This window comes from Cebus imitator, unplaced genomic scaffold (assembly GCF_001604975.1).
Source record: "Cebus imitator isolate Cc_AM_T3 unplaced genomic scaffold, Cebus_imitator-1.0 Scaffold52, whole genome shotgun sequence".
NCBI classification, from domain to species: Eukaryota; Metazoa; Chordata; class Mammalia; order Primates; family Cebidae; genus Cebus; species Cebus imitator.
The window spans coordinates 6,222,048-6,239,451 of NW_016107367.1; the positions used below are offsets into that span (position 1 = coordinate 6,222,048).

Consider the following 17,404-nt stretch of genomic DNA (forward strand, 5'->3'; position numbering starts at 1 on the left):
AGAGAGAAGCGGGTCCCAGAGGAGTGAGCTGACCTGATCAAGACTAGCTGGTTAGTTGGTGAAGGAGCTGGAAAGCATGCCAGGACTGCCTGATACGAGGGTCTTAATCGTGGAGCCTGCTGCCACCTTTGAGATGATTTCTCCCTTGAATTCTTATCCTCTCTGCTATTTCCATCTCTCCCTTTACACACACACACATGCACATGAGCAGATAAGAAAACAGAATAGGTATCACCCAATTTATCTTGCAAACCTGACCAAGTTATTTTCCCTTTGTTGGCCTTAATTATCAATCTTGTGTCTTTAAAACAAGGCCGTGTGTCCTCTTTAGACCTGAACTCTTAGTTCTTTATTCCGTTTTTGAAATTTTCTCCAACATCTTTGTTATAACTTGTATTTCTACTGTTGTGATTTCTTCCTTAAAAGTGTACAACAATTCATCTTTTTTCTCTGTTCTCCATATTTATCATGTACTCTCTCATCGTTTTTACCTTTTTCTTTGCATCTTCAGTCTAGGAGGATCCACAGGCTTCTCTTACACATCACTGATTAAAATTTCTTTAATGTCAATTTTGCTGTTTTTCATCCCAAAATCGATGTAGATTTTATTACCCTGCTCCCTTTGTGTTTCCTTCCATTGTTTTCTTATTTAAGCTTTCTATTTTTGCCTCTCTGTCATCATGTCAGCCTGCTTCTGTTTTTTTCTTGAGATTTTTTTTGCTCTTTTCCCAGAGACCTTGTCTTCATTATGCTATTAAGGATTTTAAACATTTAAAACATTTTAGAAAACAAGAGAGAAAATTATCCTGGATGCATTAAGGTGTGAAAGAGAAGTGTCTATTCTATCAGATGCACAATCTCTGGTAGAGATGTGTGTGTGTGTACATGTGTGTGCATGTGTGTGTATATGTGTGCTATACATGTATCTGTGTACTATATATATGTATGTGTGTACTGCATGTATGTGTGTGTATATTTATGTGTACTATATGTGTGTGTACTGTATGTGTGTATTTGTGTATGTGTAAGTACTGTGTGTATATATGCATGCTGTGTATATGATTGTGTATTGCACGTGTGCATGTGTGTGTGTATTTGTGTGTACCACATGCACATATGTGTATGGATTTGCATGTGTGTATTTGTGCATATGTATGTGTACATGTTGGTACTGTGTGTATATTGCATATGTGTACACTGTATGTACACATGTAGTGTGTGTACTGTGTGTATTTGTTTGTATGTGTGTCTGTGTACAGGTGAGTAGTGTGTGTATGTACTGTATGTGTGTACATACAGTGTGTGTATTTGCGCATATGTGTTATTTGTATATATGGGTACTTTGTGTATACTGTGTATGTGTGTGTGTAATGTGTCTGTTTTCATGCATATGTGTGCATGTGTACATGTTGGTACTGTGTGCGTACTGCATGTGTGTGTGTGCATAGTGTGTGTGTGCATATTCATACATGTGGTACTGTGTGTGTGCTGTATGTGTGTATGTGTGTGTACTGTGTGTGTAAATGTGCATATGAGTGCATGTGTCCATGTGGGTACTGTGTGTGTAGTGCATGTGTGTGTGTGTACTGTGTATGTGCATAAGCATATATGTAGGTACTGTGTGTGTACTGTATGTGTGTACTGTATGTGTACTGTGTGTATACTGCATGTGTGTATGCATAGTGTGTGTATTGTATTTTTGTGTATGAGTGCATGTGTACATGCAGGTGCTATGTGTGGACTGCATGTGTGTGTGCACACTGTGTGGACTGTGTATGTATTTCTACTTAGGTGTGCATGTGTTCATGTGGGTACTGCTTGTGTATTGCATGTGTGTGTGTATTGTGTGTATGTGCATAAGCATACATGTAGGTACTATGTGTGTACTGTATGTGTGTACGTGTGTGTACTGTGTGTGTACTGCATGTGTGTATGCACAGTGTGTGTACTGTGTGTATTTGTGTGTAGGATTGCATGTGTACATGCAGGTACTATGTGTGTACTGCATGTGCATATGCAGTGTGTGGACTGTGTGTGTATTTCTACGTATGTGTGCATGTGTACATGTGGGTACTGTGTGTACTGCATGTGTGTATGTGTGTGTAATGCATATATATGTGCATATGCATACATATAGGTACTGTGTATGTATTTCATGTGTGTATGTATACTGCATGTGTATTTGTGCATATGAGTTTGTGTGTACATGTGGGTACTGTGTATGTACTGCATGTGTGTATGCACAGCATATGTACTGTGTGTATTTGTGCATGTGCATGTGTACATGTGGGTATTGCACGTGTGTACAGCATGTGTGTATGCACAGTGTACTGTGTGTGTTTGTGTGTATGTGTGTATGTGTACATGTGGGTACTGTGTGTGAAATGCATATGTGTATGCACAGTGTGTGTACTGTGTGTGTATTTGTGCATATGTGTGTATGCATACGTGTGGGTACTGTGTGTGTGAAATGCATGTGTGTCCATGTGTATACTGTGTGTATATTTGTGCATATGTGTGCATGTGTTCGTGTGGCCTGTGCGTGTGTATATATATGTGTGTTGCAGAATGGGAGAGAAGGAGCTAAATGACTTTCCTCAGAAGAGGACACCCCCAGTGTGTACTGTATGTGTGTATTTGTGTATGTGTATATGTATGCACTTCCGTGTCTTGTCTAGGGGAGCCAGGTTCCGAGATGACTGCCTTCGGCTTCCTCACCACCCACCCCTGTCGCACCAACCTTCCAGTCTTCCGGGATGATCCTGCTCCCCGACGACTGGCTCCGCCGGAGGAAGGCTGCGGAAGCTCGGCAGCGGGCGACTTCACAGGAAGCTTGCCAGGCTGCCGCGGAAGCCACGGAGGGGGAGCTTGGATGTCAAGGTTTGGGAACTAAAAATACGAAGTGAATCTGCAGTGGGCAGATGCAGAGGCCGTTGCTCTGGGGACAGTGTGCCGCCCCCAACCAGAACCGGCCAGAGGAAAGGGGGTGCTCCGTGCCCGTCACCCACGGAGGTGCCAAGGCCGTGTGGGACACGCTTTTCCATGATGGAGTCTTCACTGTGCCTCCTTAGGGAGCTGGAGGAAAAGGACACAGATGGTCCTTTGGAAGCTCCGGTCCGCTCAGTGAAGGTGCCCCAGGCCCCTGCCTCCTTGGAGGGTCCACCCGTGGTCCCAGGAAAGGCCTTTGCCACCCGGCTCCAGGAATGACTCAGGGAGTGCTTTTCCTGTTTTAGCTGCTGCCATGTGTCATCTGATGTGACTAACGTTTCTCCTTTTGATGAGTCACCCAGCCAAGCACAGGAAGCTGTGTCTTCAGAAATGCAGGGTTTGAAATAAGATCCTCTAGGTTGCACGGCGGGTGGGGGGCGCTCTTCAGCAGCACTTCAACCAGTCCTTTTTCAAGGCCCCCTAGACCAATATCAACGTCCCTCTGAGTTACTGGAGAATGGGCGCTTGGTTCCTGTGACCACGGCCCCTAGGCTATTTTGGGGAATCTGACAGGGGGAATACAGCAGAGTCATGGAGGAAGCCTGATCTTATGTGTGGGTCCTTTTTCTTAATGTTTATAACATTAAGAAAAACATGCAAAGATGTTGACTTCACAAGTAGACCTCAGATTCAGCAAACCCGAAATACTACAATGGGAAAGACATTGGTTTTTTGTAGATTTCAGAATGTTCAAGGTTGAGGCCTTGGGGATCATTTCATTCAAACTCTTACTTTCTAGGTAATGAAACCCTGATTCTCAAATTGCATAAGGTGTCCCACCTCTGAGCTTCCACTGCAGTCTTTATCAGTGCACTAATCCAGTCCTACTGTCATTGAAGTAGTGTATTAGTTTGTTCTCACACTTCTATTAAAGACTGCCTGCAGAGACTGGGTAATTCATAAAGGAAAGAGATTTAATTGACTCACAGTTCCACATGCCTGGGGAGGCCTTAGGAAACTTACAATGGTAGCGCAGGGGAGGCAAACACGTCCTCCACATGATAGCAGGAAGAAGTGCCAAGCAAAAGGGGGGAAGCTCCTTGTAAAACCATCAGATCATGTGAGAAATCACTCACCATCATGAGAACAGCAGCATGGGGGTGACCACTCCCATGACTCAATTACCTCCCACCAGGTCCCTTCCATGACATGTGGGGATTATGGGAACTACAATTTAAGAGGACATTTGGATGGGGACACAGCCAAACCATATCAGGTAGGCAGAAAATGCCCCTCCAAAGATGTCTACATCCCAATCCCTCAAATCTGTGACTATGTTAACTTAGATGGCAAAGGGAACTTTGCAGATGTGATGAAGTTAAGGATCTTGAGATGGGGACATGATTCCAGATTATCTAGATGGCCTGATGTAATTACAATGGTCCATATCAGAGGGAAGCAGGGGTGTCAGAATCAAGGAACAAGAGGTAATAAAATAAACAGAGGTAAAAGTGATGAGGGGCCATGAGCCAAGGAATATGGGCAGCCTCTAGAAGCTGGAAAAGGCAAATAAATGGATTCTGTCCTAGAACCTCTGGAGAGGAACACAGTCTGGATTTCTGACCTAGAGAACAGTGAGATAAATTCATGTTGTTTCAAGCCACTAAGTAAGTGATGATTTGTTATAGCAGCAACAGGAAGCTCATACAGTCCAATTCTCTGAACTATCAGTTTCTCCCATGAGCCTGAGAGCAAAGTTGAAAGCAGGGGCTGGGCCACATTCCTATATTTGACTGCAGGTCTTGCAGGCTTGGCTCACAGTACATGTTCAGTTAACATGCATGAGCCCACACTACCCTTAAAGGGGAGATGACTGTCCCTGAAGCCACATCCTGCTTCCTTCATCACCATTGTCTAGAATAGACCCTTAGTGTTTGGGGAAAAAGTCAGAGAACAGAGATTACATTCAACCTGATCCTACCTCTTTGTTATAATTTTGGCTGCAAATTATTGAATATTTCCCGACATGCCAGACACTGAGCAAAGTTATTTTCTGACTTAATTTAATTCTTACAAAACTACCATGTATGGTAGGTTTATTATGATTCTTATTTTTCAGTATAAGAATGAGGCTTGGAGAGGAAAAGAGTAAGTGAAATAAAATAAAACCTCCCAGCTCCACCTGACTCTGCAGTCCGTGCTTCTAACCCCTGTGCTCTGCATTTCCTTTTTGAACTTCTATTCCTAACCTGGTAATACAGAGATTAACACCTATCTGAAATAGTGTGAGAGAACATATTTATTCATTCATTTGTTCAAGAAGTTCTCCTGGGTATCAGCCTGATTCCAGACACCTTACTAGGCACTGGGGAATATAGCAGCAAAGAAAATGAGCCCCTGTCCTGAAAAACTGGGAAGGGAGACACCCTATGCAAATAACAAATGTATCCTATAAAATAGCATCAGCTAAAGGCTATGAAAAACATTTTTAATTAGATAAGATAATGTTAGAGAAGCTAACACTGTGTCCAGCACATAGTAAGTGCTTGAAAAAAATCTTTGCTGGGTTTCTGAATGGGCATAAGGGATACTGAATAGATTCCCTTACTCTGAAACATCTACTGATGCCATGCCAGGTGGGCTAGGGTAGACATCCAATGGGACCCTTGTCCTGAGAAGCAAAGACTGAGCCAGAATCTTTGGCGTGATGACAATACTGCAACAATGACAATTAACTTATGCCTTACCCCACAAAACCAGAAATAACGCCACTAATCACACTGCCTTCCTCTTCCCTGGGCTCTTCTCCCTGACTCAGCCTCTCATTCTCCAACCTGTCTCGGCAGTGATTTTTGATCCCCGAACCAAGCCAAATCCATTTTGTAGAAATTATTTGAGGAAAAGCCACTGATATGGTTTGGGTGTGTCCTCAAATATTATCTTGAATTGAAATCCTCATAATCCCCACATGTCATGGGAGGGATCCAGTGGGATGTAATTGAGTCCCCCATGCTGTTCTAGTGATAGTGAGTGAGTCCCATGAGATCTGGTGATTATATGTGTCTGGCATTTCTCCTGCTTGTTCTCACTCCATCCTGCTGCCCTCTGAGGAATGTACCTGCTTTTCCTTTACCTTCCGCCATGATTGTAAGTTTCCTGAGGCCTCCCCAGCAAGGCAGAACTGTGAGTCAATTAAACCTCCTTCCTTTATGAATTACCCAGTCTCGGATATTTCCTTATACCAATGTGAGAATGGACTAACACAACCACAAATTCACACGTCTACACAGCCAGGCACAGTAAAGCAGGTCAGATGTAGAGGGCCTCAGAGAGGTGAGAACAGTGGCAAACTTATTTTTTTCCCCAAGAGAAGTCAGTAGATCTTTTTCCTATGTGATCTGCCTTTTTAAATGTTGGCAATTTGAAGCACCAGCCACAACAACAATTTGCCCCATACAGGGTAATACTTAGGGGGTCAAAGTGCCTCCCTATATTTGCCCCAGGACCACCCAACACACAGTGGATTATAGCAATGATGGGAGTAATAACAGTAATAATCACTGCAGTGATACAGAGCGTGTGTACCTGCCGGCAGGGTTGCAAGCATTTCACGGTCTTGACTCGCAGGTGTGCCCTCTCACAGCTATGATTATCCCCATTTTCAAGATGAGGAGACAGATCTTCAGAGGGTTACATCGGCTTCCTTAAAGCGTTGCAGACAGGGGCAGTTGGTCTGGATTCGAATCCTGGTGGTTGGCTCACTCGCCCAAGTCTCTAACCTGGGCACCATCCTTCCTCTCAGGGAGAAGCTAAGTAGAGGTGCACTGATAGCTGTGTGAAGGCTGAGAGAGCCAACTCCACTTGACACAGACCCTCAGGCCAGCCCTGACTCCTGAGTGAAGGTCAAGGAACTCCAGGGGCTGAGAGTCCCTGGTCCCTGGTGTGTGCAACCCCCAGTCTCCTTATAAGGCATGCCGAGGACTGTTCAAGCCCCAATCGACTTTGCTTAATGCCTCACCCATTAGTTTTATTCAGAGCCTTTTATGTGTTTGAAAATATTCCTCTTCATTATTCATATTGTGCCACAAGAATGATATATTTGAAGAAATCATCATGAATAAAGTGGCCAATTTAGCAGTGAGATTTACTAGGAAAATACTCAGTAAAAAATAGTCAGCCACCACAGTTTCAGGGAGAGAAAAAAAATGCTGTTTGGGCCTTCATAGCTATGGAACAATGCTCATAGCTGCGGGATCCTATTCAATAATGTTTCCTATAGCAATTCGCAGACAAAGAAAGAAAAATTTATTTTTAATAATGAGAAAAGGGGAAAGAAAGTGGCTTCAATTGTAATCAAACCTCTCGTTACAGAAAAAAGAAATTATCCTCTTTCCCCCTATCGTTCTGAAATAGTTTGGGGGAGGGTAAACATGTGTGTACATTAAAAATAGAATTGCTAATAATCTTGCAAGTAAATGTTCTGGGTTTGGGAGGCCAGATGGCAGGGCAGTAAGAGCTAGAGTCAGAAGCTTGTCTCTACTCAACTCTCATTAGCTCTGCAGTCTCAGAGAAAGGTAGTTAGCTGGCATGACTGAGCCTCCCTCTCATCATCCTTAAAATGGGGCTGTTTTTGTACCTAGCAAAGACAACCAGTGTCTTTCAAAATTCATGTTCTCCCTTTCTTAGAGGTACATTGGCACTGGGAAGGTGCTGGTAAACCAGCTCACTGAACACAAACAAAACAAAAGCCCTGATGTGTACGTAGTCTTTGTTAAATGCTGTGGTGTATCTACTCTCACCACAGCTGGCGTTTAGCTTCCCATAACATCCTTGGGCATGGTGCTGGACAGAAATGCGGAGTCAGCTCTTGATCCCTGGCAGAAGCCAGTGCCTACGCAGCACTAAGGGAGCTGTTCAACCCCAGACCACATTTCCCAGCACCCACCTGCCCAGGCTTCAAGGTGTGGTCATGATTTTCCTCACTGATCTTTGTTGATTCCAGTGCAAGCTTTCACAAAACACGGTTGGTCTCGCCTGCCCACTCTCACCTTTCTGATGGAGTCACGCGGTGGGAGAAGCCTGAGTCCCTGAATCACGGTGTGGAGGAAGCTGTTCCTGGGCACAGATACCCACATGAAACTGTTAGGTGACTTGAAAATATCTTTTTGCGGTCTTTTCTAGCATTACTCTCATGAATGAACCAGTATATGGGGTGTTAATAAGAGTGCTTATCTCATAGGATTCTTTGAAAAGCACTTAGCTCAGTGCCAAGCACCCAAGGACACTAAATGCCCTCCCTATTAGAGAAGTGTGACAGAAATAGAATAATTCGCCTTCTATGTTATCATATAGAGAGAACCTTCTACTTTCCTCAGCTACAGATACGCTGCTATGAGACATATATTTATTCATTAAGCACACTTATTGAACATCTACTATTTGTAAACTTAGATAAGTCATTTTTTCCTTCAATGAGGCAGCTGAACTCCAGTGGGAAGAGAAGCCATGTACATCAGTGGTTATCTTCCTATGAGGCAGGATGGAATGAGTGCCAGTGAAATCTATAGTGAGCACTGAGTGGCTGCTAGGCACCGGGTGAGCACGGGCACCTTACATAAGTACTTACCCTAAAGTCAGGTTTTATTATTAACCCCATTTTACAGACAAAGAAACTGAGTCTCAGAAACATCAGAACTGGGGTTTGAACCAAGACAGCCTGACTCCAGATTCCACACTCCTCCTCAGTGCATGGAACCACTCCCTGTAGTAGTTCAAGGAGAGCACAGGGGTTACCAAAAGACAGGGGCTATGGAGAAGGGCCCTGAAGGAGACGTGGGCCAGGTCATATGAAGCCAAGGGCAGAGTTGGTCCAGGCCACAGGAATTTGGAAAGAAAGTGGGTTCCTGAATATGGCAGGCCCCATATGCCTGGTTAAAGAGTTTGGGCTTGACTCCAAAAATCAAAAAACTTGAAAATAAATTCAAAAACCAGACAGGGCTTGGATTATTCAGCTTCTTCTCTGCAAGCGACTACCTGGCTTTAACTCCAAGTCAGAGCTATTTCACTGATTAGCTCAGATTCCATACACTAGCAGTTTCTCTCCAGGACTCAGATTTATTTAAGTTCACCATTAAAATGCAAGCTGGAATCTACTCTAACATCTCCATAGCAATGAATGTCCTAAAAACCAGTGCCAACTTTAATGATTAAATTATCTTTATTTTATTTTCGATTCTTACATCTCGACATTTCCCCACACTTTATTACACTTTCACTAATTCAATTGTACTTTGCCAAACACCAGGGAGGAGGCATGCTCCCCAAAGAGATCTATTCCAGCTGTGAAATACACATAGTGTGGACATCTCTTCAAACACCATCATTTTAACAATGGTTATGGGGCCTCTTATCGCAATAATTTTAAGTCACAATTTATAATCCTGAATTTAAAAGAAAAAACCTCTTCAACCCAAGGCAGTTCTATGTTAAGGATCTTATTGCAAGGAGTGGTAGAGGGCATCATGTGAAGGGAAAGTGCTTTTTTTTTAATGTTTTTCAAGATACTTAAGAGGAATTAGTGCTGTTTTGATTGTGGTCATTGAATGGGGAACAGCATTAGGGGGTGCACATCATGGAGTGACCCTGATGTTATAATTAATATAAATAGTAGATTATAAAAAATAAAAGACACAGATGAGCTTGTGCCAAGTATCAGTTAGCAATGGCTTTTCCTTTCCTCAGAGTTTTCACCCATTCCCAACCTAGGCAAGGCCAGAAGCCTGCCTGCCTCGGTAGAATCACAAGGAGGAGGCCACCCACAGGAAATTTCAGAAACATGTGGAAAGGTTTTCTTAAATTGGTTTATCCAGGTGCTCAAAACGTGTAGGTTGACCTGACTAGGCCATGTCCTATTCACTCCTGGGAGCAGGACATACATCACCTCCTCCAGGAAGTCTTCCCTACACCCTAGCACAGGAACAAGCCTGTCTGCTCGGTGTTCCCAGCATTCATCCCCACGGTGCACGCTGACTGGGGTGTGTACTTCCCATGGTTGCTGGTAGTCATCTCTGAGCTGTCCGGCTTTCCTCCTCACCTCTGACCAGGGCCTCATCCGGGGTGAGTCTGACACCCAGCTCAGTAAACACTGTGCAGGTGTGGCTGGCTCCTGAGGCCTGTGGCCTCAGGGTCCCCAGTCCAGCCAAACTCTGTCTGGGGAGGAGGCCTGGTGGGGAAGCGGTGTTGAAAATCTGCCAGTCTCTCTTGCTGCTCAAACCCCATGCCAATTCTGTGTCCCTCTTCCTCCCAACAAGCCTAATGGGAGTCCACTGCTTTTCCCAGTAATTGAAGCTCTGTTTTCCCAGAGATCTCAGCATTTGCTAGGCTGAGGGATAATTATTTTGTCAGCAGTACATCAAGTTGGATCTGGGTAGTGAGGTACACCCCACCACCTTGCCCTCAGGTGGGAAGAGAGGACTCAGAAGGACGGAAGGCATCTGTGCAGAGGCTTGAGCAGCTCCTTCATCTTCAAAAAGGCCTCTCCTCCAGGGTCTGGGGGTGGGATGGATGCTATATTTTGTTACTGAAAGGAAAGCATAAGGACTTAGTCCTAAAATAAACAAAATTCCCTGGGAGAGAGAATCACTCTTCACATAATCCAACTCTCTCATTCAATTATTCATTCCACAATCATTGGCTAAAAGTTTACTAAGTGTCCTTAGGAAAAGACAGGAGAATCTGGCGTAAACATAATGGAGACCCCATCCTAATGAGTCAAGGGAAAGACAAGTGATTAAAAACAGAGCTAACATTTGCGCAGAGCTTGTTACATGCCACGTAATGTACTAAACACTAAATGTGTTTACTTTGCCATCCTTTTACGCAGGGGTTACTTTTGTTATCGCATTTTGCAGATGCAGAAACTAAGGGGCCGATATTCAGCACTCTACCCAAAATCATGTGACTACTAAGTGGCAGTACCAAGCTTCAAGCCTGGGAAGCTTGGACTTGAAACTACTCCTCCAAGTAAAATGTGTCACTCACCACAGTACAATGGGCTCGTTGCACCAGTGAAGTATATGCAACTATTGATTCCACGGTATACTGAAAAAGAATAATAAAGAGTAAATTAACATATTTGGGTGTGGAGAGATCAAGAATGGCTTCTCAGAAAGAGAAGTCATTTCACTGGAGTTGTAAAGGATGAGCAGCAGTTGGCCTGGATGAGAAGTGGAGAAAAAGGCATTTCACGTTTGAAGAACAGAGGAGTTTTATATGACTGATGTGTGGGGGATGGAAGGAGCAGGGGAAATGGTGGAAGAGGAGAAGCTTAAGACCTAATTTGGCCGGGCGCGGTGGCTCACGCCTGTAATCCCAGCACTTTGGGAGGCCGAGGCGGGTGGATCACGAGGTCAAGAGATCGAGACCACCCTGGTCAACATGGTGAAACCCCGTCTCTACTAAAAATACAAAAAATTAGTTGGGCATGGTGGCGCATGCCTGTAATCCCAGCTACTCAGGAGGCTGAGGCAGGAGAATTGCCTGAACCCAGGAGGCGGAGGTTGCAGTGAGCCGAGATCGCGCCATTGCACTCCAGCCTGGGCAACAAGGGCGAACCTCCGTCTCAAAAAAAAAAAAAAAAAAAAAAAAAAAAAAAAGACCTAATTTGCGGTTATACTGAGAAATGCCTCGTATAAAATGGTAAGTAACCAATTATTCTACCAAACTCAGTAGGAAATGGTGGCAATCGGTGCTTGCATTTTTACCTCAATTCCTTTCCTTTGCCATCCACCTCTTGTGTAGCTCTCAGCACTAAAGAAAGAGCTCTGGAAAGCTGCAGTTATCTGGCAAGTCTGTTTAGCAAACCTTCGCCAAGCAGGGGCAGAGAGGGCAGCAAAATGGTTTCAGATAGAAAGACTCAGTCTCCTCATTAGTGATAATCAGGAGACTCCGGAAGCTCAGATAATCCGTAACCTAGATCATGAATCCTGAAATAGCACAGAGTGTTATTCCTCTGTGATGTTATTTTTAAAATGTACTCATCAGATGTATTTATACTCTGCATCTTTCAATCTTTAAAAAAAAGAATTTGAGGCGACTTAAAGAGCCAACGTAAAATATCATTAATAAAATGGGACTAGAAATAAGAAAACACACAAGGGTCAGCACAGTTGCTGTGACTGAGTTTAGAACCAGGCTATGAGCTTCCAAGTGGCCAAAGCAATGAGGGAAACTCAATGTTAAATAACTTGGATTGTCCGAAAGCAATAAACCATGACAGCTCCCCAGGGGAGACAGACTTTCCTAGTTCTAAACTCTGAATGAAATATCTCAAGTTCGGTGTTTCACAGGAAACATAGAAATAGTATCATATGGCTCGTAGGAACCTTAAATTAAAGTTAAGAGACATGACATTTAAAGCAGTGTGTGGGAGGAAAGGGATGTGTCCACATATGGGAATTTCCTGGGATCCTCGTGTTTATCCTGCGTACATTCATTCATTTTTTTATCCCTCTGCTAACAGCTACTAATGACTCTTAAATGTCAGATTGTCTTCTAGACCCTAAAGTCAGGGAACTAGACACAGGAGGAAGAATAAATTTCAGAGAGGCAAAACGTGAACCGAGGCTTGAGAAATGCAATAACTCGTGCCAGGCAGAAGTGAGTAGAAAGTCACCAAGGTGTGTAAGGGCTTAGAACACTCTGGGGATCCGGCTAGGATGAAAGCAGGCCCATTCTAATGTCCAGCTGTAGCAGTGGGCTTCGGCAGACACAAGGTTTTCTTACAGGAAAATCTCTTTAGGACGGATCCAGAAGGCTGGACTGCAGCCCTAAGTCTGATCGCCAGCCCTTTCTGGGACCTTGTGTGAGCCTTTTAACCTTTCTATGCTGCCTTTCCTGCACTTACAGAAAAAAAAAAAAAAAACAGACTCCAACCTTAAGTTGTCCACCTCTGTCTTGTCCAGCAGAAAGTTCTGACTCCATGTATGTATCTTCAAGCCAAAGACAGGATTATTTGTGCCAACAATAAGTAAATAAATCTTTGGTGTTTAAAAGGGACAAAGGTGTTGACCACAGAGGGCTTGGGAATCTCTCAAGCCCTGCCCTTCTCTTGAAACCTCATCACCATCTTTGTGGGGTATTTTCCTTCCTGTATTAGACATAAACACCCAGCAACTAAATCCTTAGAGAAAAATAGTTCAAGTACCAAAATATAAATTTTACATGATTACGAGGTGACTTAATATTGACTGTAACCCACATATAATTACATTGTTCAACACTGGGGTTATTTTCCCTGCTGCTGTTATAACCATCCATCGTCCTAACAGGATAATTTGATCAGTTACCAGTTAGTGTTTTTTCGGTCGTACATTTAGGGACTAAGTGACCTGAAGTGCAATCAGAGGAACACAACTGAGTTCCCTTGCTCGTGACCAAACAAGGCTCTTCGCCAGTACAGCAAAGTTCCACCTTAGCTTTACTGTTGTGAAAGCATCGGTGTATTTCTGGACAGGGGAGCCGCAAGTTTCAGCAAAAATGGGGAAAAAGAGACCCACAGTGCAATTGTGAGGATGCAACGGGACAACGTGCATGAAACTCCTGGCACACAGTAGGTGCTCAATAAATGATGCTCCCTCCTTATCCTTGTTATGATTATTCTTCAATGTCTCAGAGGTGTCCTCTGGTTTAACTTCCTTGTGTTTTATTATTTTTTTTCTTTTTTTAATGAAGATGAGAGACCTTCAAGGTCACGTAGCCCCTGAGGAACTGAAGCCACACAAAACAAAAGCCCCCAGTGCCATTGCCCAGGGCTCTTCCAGTCTACCCTGCAGCTCCTATTTGGGACACAGCCTGACCCTTTGCAGACTGACAGCAGGGGATGCTGACCTACTGGGCGTTCCTGCAGTCAGCAACGGGCTCTGTGTGGCATTCAGATTCCATGTCTCTGAGGCCTCTGTGCTCTCGACACTTGGAAGAGGTGACAAAGGGGAAGCTGCAATCCTGAAGGTTACAGGCATGCCTCATGGTGTTCTGCAGACCCCAGCTGTGCGGTAACCTCTACCACACACTTAGCACATGACTGTTCTTGGGGGACCAGACATAGGAGGAAGAAGAAACTTACACTCCTATGGCCCGTTTTATTTTGTGTACTTGGCATCTACCCTAAATAAAGAAAGCCTCAGAGGAAAAAGAATGGGGGCACCATTTCTAGAAACTCATCCGTGAGTTAACCCTGTAATCTTTAGCAGTTGAACTTGACTGCCTCAGAAATCTCGTAAAAGGCCCCAGCTGCTACATGCATTCAACTTTATGGCTCTGGCCTCGTAAGTGTGGGACCAGTGTTGCTTTTTCTTGCTTCTGCAATAAGATCCTTCCCTTTACTCAGTAATTTTTAAAGTATGTATATATTATTGCATACAAGCCATTCTGTATGTACAATGTAGAGTCTGAAAACTTTTGTGGAATATTATGTCAAAAATGTCTTACTGAGTCACTGAAACTCTCTTGAATACATTCATTCATTGATTCTTCCATTGGCCCATTCGCTGGTTGGTGGTCAGTCATCTGCTCTGAATCAGCCTCTGCTAGGTGCCGGGACACAGTGAAGGACAAGAGGGGTCCCCTGCTCTGGAGGAACTGAAAGTCTAGGAAAAGATTTCAGACAGGCCAATTGTGAGATTATAACACAGGGTGACGGAAGCTTTGATGGGACGTTCTAAGGTGCCCTGAGGGTGCACAGGAGGGCTGCTGACCCTGGGCTTTCTGCGGAGAGGTGGGTTGAGGTGGTTAGGATGAAGAAAGCCTTCCTAGAGGAAAGGACATCTCAGCTGAGACCTAAAGAACAATGAGAGGTTGCCAGGTGAGTCATTCCTCATGACAGCAACATCATCTCCTGGCGAGGGTTTGCAAGCAGATGGATGACGTCATCAGCATGGCCTTTCATAAAGATGATTCTGCCACCAGCGGTGTCTGCTATAAGTGGCCACAGTCACCACAGTGGCCTTGTATTCAAATGGGATTAACTGGTCTGAGTGAGACTAAAGCACATTTGATGAAAGCCAGTAAGTCTCCAGAATTCCTACATGGGAGGGGCTTGGGGTGCCTATCTGCTTGGAAGAGAGGCTTGGGGGCCTGGTTTTAAAGCTGAAGCCCTGAATCAACACACAGTGTACTCTTACATATTTTTCTGGGGTGGCCTGGGGGCTACAGTGCTGAGAGAGTTGGAAGAGGTAAGGAAAGCTCCCCATCAAGCCACACCTTCCAATTAAAATAGATTCTTCCACCATTAAAAAGAAAATTAAATCAATAAATATAACCAGGCATGGTGGCTCATGCCTGTAACCGCAGCACTTTGGGAGGCTGAGGCAGGCAGATCACAAGGTCAAGAGAGCATCCTGGGCAACATGGTGAAACTCCGTCTCTACTAAAAACACAAAAATTAGCCGGGTGTGGTGGTGCATCCCTGTAGTCCCAGCTACTCAGGAGGCTGAGGCAGGAGGATTGCTCGAACCTGGGAGGTGGAGGTTGTGGTGAGCTGAGATGGTGCCACTGCACTCCAGCCTGGCAACAGGGCAAGACTCTGTCTCAAAAATTTAAATAAATAAATAAATAAATAAATAAATAAATAGAAGGGTTGAGTTAGCTTCTTTGCACCAGAACAGAGACCAGTTAGGACACGGCAGGTGAAGCAGACATGCCCTTCTGATAGGGCTACCAGGTCACATTCAGGAGGCCCAGTTACATTTGAATTTCAGGTACACACAAATAATGTTTTTAGTATGTCCCAAATATCCCATTATTTGTCAACGATCTGAAATTCTAAATTAACTAGGCGTCCTCTATCTTTCTTTGCTAAACTCGGCCACCCTACCTTCTGAGCTGTCTCCAGATGGAACATTTCTGCTCCCCAGGGTGCGTCTCTGCAACTAGAAGGCATGGCTTTCTGTCCATGGGGCGTCTCTCCGTCTCCAGCTCAGCCAGAGCTAGTTTTGGACGTTTTCTGGCCAAGACACTCCAGGGGAGCTTTTTGTGGAGTTGCACTTCCATGGAGCTCAAGTCCTTCTGGGGGCTTTCTTTCTCCTTCACGGCACTGGAAAGCTGGGCCAGGGGACCTCCTGTTGCTTTTGAGACTGTTTGGTTGACAGAGCCAAGAAGAAAAGACAGGGAAATAATGTGCAAAAGGAATTTTGGAAGAGATAAAATATCAGTAGGGGAAGGTTTTCCACGGCAATCTAGAATGACCCAGGAGCCCATCTAGCACGTCCGGCAGCCCTGCCACCACTGCCACCAACCTGGTGATGAGCCCAAGGAGAATTCAGAACATATGACTCACTCACCTCCCCCGATCCAGGGACCGCAGATCTCATCATTACCATGGCCTGATGTGACTTTTCCTCCCTACTCCCCCTCATTGCCCCTTGACCAAGTCTTCAGCAAGGAAGAGCTGAATTCAGACAACCTGGAGTCTGACTCCCCACTCCCTTGCTGAGTGCAGTGGGATCAAGTTAATTGTCCTTGTGCACGCAGGCAACAAACAGGCTTAAGCCAGCTAACACAGGCGAGCTGTAAGGGACAGCGGTGTGTGCCTTGCGCCTCCTGGCAGGGCCATGCCTAACAGGGTGTCCAGTTCATAGTAGATGCTCAGTAAATCATCCCTGTGTCTGAACCTGGAATGAGGAAGTGCTGGACTCCGTTGTCTGTGCTGTTCTGATTATAGGGTGAAATAAACGGGCTTTTCTGAAACAGCAGACACCATTCACTACTAAATTCACTTTAAAGCACAGGAGGATAAAAAGAGAGGGGGCCTCTGCATCCCATATCACCACTGAGGAAAGAGATAAGGCTTATACCCAGAATGAATTCAGGCTTATATTTATGTAGAGAAGTAATCAGACCATGAGAGCAGAACAAGAAAGTGAAAGGGTGTTAAGACAAATGAATTTAAAAGCACACAATACCAGTCCCTGATTTGCTTTCCCAGGCAATGAAAAATTTCAGAAGATTAAAAATGGTTATGTAACACCCAGAATCCACATTGTCAAAAAGATTTGTAACTCAATGTTTTCCTGCCCAGGTACCAAATGAAAGAGTTTCATCTAGGTTTTGATCCTGGCAATTTTTTTTAAAGATATAAAATATATTGAAATATTTAAATTGCTTGTCAGATGTAAACTTGCCCATGTCCTGACACTTTTAAAATATATCGTGGCTTCAAACATCACTTCTCCTGATAGGATTTTTTAAGTTGTTTTATAATGCATTAATAGTGAAGATCAGAATCCGAAAGACTACTGTATTTGTAATATTCCTTTTTTTTTTCCTCTCATCCCCTATAATTTCCAGAATGTAATTCTGCCCCCAGCTGGTTAAAACATCTCTGACATCAGAGAGAAATGGGAAAGTTCTAAATGTCTCCGTTCATGGGGGACCTTCATCAGGGAAAGACAAGGGCATATGGCTTGCAGAGCTGACAATC

The 17,404-nt window shown here is 44.2% G+C and overlaps 1 long non-coding RNA gene across 1 annotated transcript; it reads right to left on the bottom strand.

The window, feature by feature from the left end:
• Window positions 1-9,126: 9,126 nt before the first annotated feature.
• Window positions 9,127-14,558, bottom strand: LOC119471158. The gene is made up of 2 exons (XR_005200195.1): window positions 14,416-14,558; window positions 9,127-10,494 (listed from the first exon to the last, which is right to left on the bottom strand). It is a non-coding gene; the product is annotated as an uncharacterized LOC119471158 (long non-coding RNA).
• Between the last annotated feature and the right edge of the window lie 2,846 nt (window positions 14,559-17,404).